We start from the raw sequence: 1782 nt of genomic DNA on the forward strand, positions 1-1782 counted from the left end.
ACTGGTTGTGCCTGGAGACTTTGTGCAGAGACTTTGCTATGCATGTTTGTTGTTGCCTTTTATAGTATTATCTAAAACAAAAATAAATAAATAATCCAGAAGAAATAAAAATAAAACTTCTCCTATCCAATTGGAGAAAACAAAAGCAACTGGTATCAATATTCTAAAGAATTGTTTACTATATTTTAACAAGTTAAAATAATAACACAAGAACTGCATTTTTAATAGTCTACTATTTATTTATTTTAATTAAGGTATAGTTGATCTACAATGTTGTGTTAGTTTAGGTGTACAGTAAGGTGATTCAGTTATATAGCCATGTATCAATATATCTAATTTTTCAGATTCTCTTTGCTTATAAGTTACTGCAAAATATTGAGAGTATAGTTCCCTGAGTTATACATTAGTTCCTTTTAGAGTATATTTTTTGGAGAAGTTTTAGATTCATGAGAAAATTGAGTGGAAGATACAGAGATTTATCTTATATGCTCTGTCCCCACATGGATAGTCTCCTCCATTAAACATCACTCACCAAACTAGTAACATGTGCTACCACTGATGAACCTATATTGACACATCATTATTTCCCGGGGTGAGTGAAGTTTACATTAGGATTCACTCTTGGTACCGGTATTCTTCATGAGTTTGGACAAATATACAATGACATATATTCACCAATGCAGTATCATACAGGGTCTTTCCCTGCCCTAAAAATCCTCTGTGTTCCTGTGCTATTCATCCATTTCCTAGCCCTCAACTTCTGGAAACCACTGACCTATTTACTGATGCCATGCCTTTTCTAGGATGTCATACAGTTGGAACCATACAGTATGAAGACATTTAACATTGGCTTCTTTCTCTTAGTAATATGCATTTAAATTTCCTCCATGTCTTTTCATGGTCTATTAGCTCATTTCTTTCAATGCTAGCCAATAATCTGTTATTTAGATGTACCACATCATCTTTCATCCATTGAAGGACACCTTGGCTGTTTCCAAAATTTGGCAATTATGAATATACTTGCTGTAAACATCTGAATGCAGGTTCTTCTATGGATATAGTTTTCTACTCCTTTGGGTAAATATCAGCAAGCATGACTGATTTCTGGATTATATGGTAATACTGCATTTAATTTTGTAAGACTACTAAATGTCTTCCAAAATGGCTGTGCCATTTCATTTCCACCAGCAATGCAGAAAAGGCAAAGGAACCAGAGATCAAGTTGCCAACATCTGTTGAATCATTGAGAAAGCAAGAGAATTCCAGAAAAACACCTATTTCTGCTTTATTGATTATGCCAAAGCCTTTGACTGTGTAGATCACAGTAAACTGTGGAAAATTCTGAAAGAGATGGGAATACTAGACCACCTGACCTGCCTCCTGAGAAATCTGTATGCAGGTCAGTAAGCAATAGTTAGAACTGGACATGGAACAACAGACTGGTTCCAAATAAGAAAAGGAGTACATCAAGTCTGTATATTGTCACCGTGCTTATTTAACTTATATGCAGAGTACATCATGTGAAATGCCAGGGTGAATGAAGCCCAAGCTGGAATCAAGATTGCCAGGAGAAATATCAATAACCTTAGATATGCAGATGACACCACCCTTATGGCAGAAAGTGATAGAGGAACTAAAGAGCCTCTTGATGAAAGTGAAAGAGGAGAGTGAAAAGTTTGGCTTAAAACTCAACATTCAGAAAACTAAGATCATGGCATCTCGTCCCATCACTTCATGGCAAATAGACAGGGAAACAGTGGAAACAGTGAGAGACTTAATTTT

This window comes from Cervus elaphus, chromosome 1, assembly GCF_910594005.1.
Source record: "Cervus elaphus chromosome 1, mCerEla1.1, whole genome shotgun sequence".
In the NCBI taxonomy this organism is placed as follows: domain Eukaryota; kingdom Metazoa; phylum Chordata; class Mammalia; order Artiodactyla; family Cervidae; genus Cervus; species Cervus elaphus.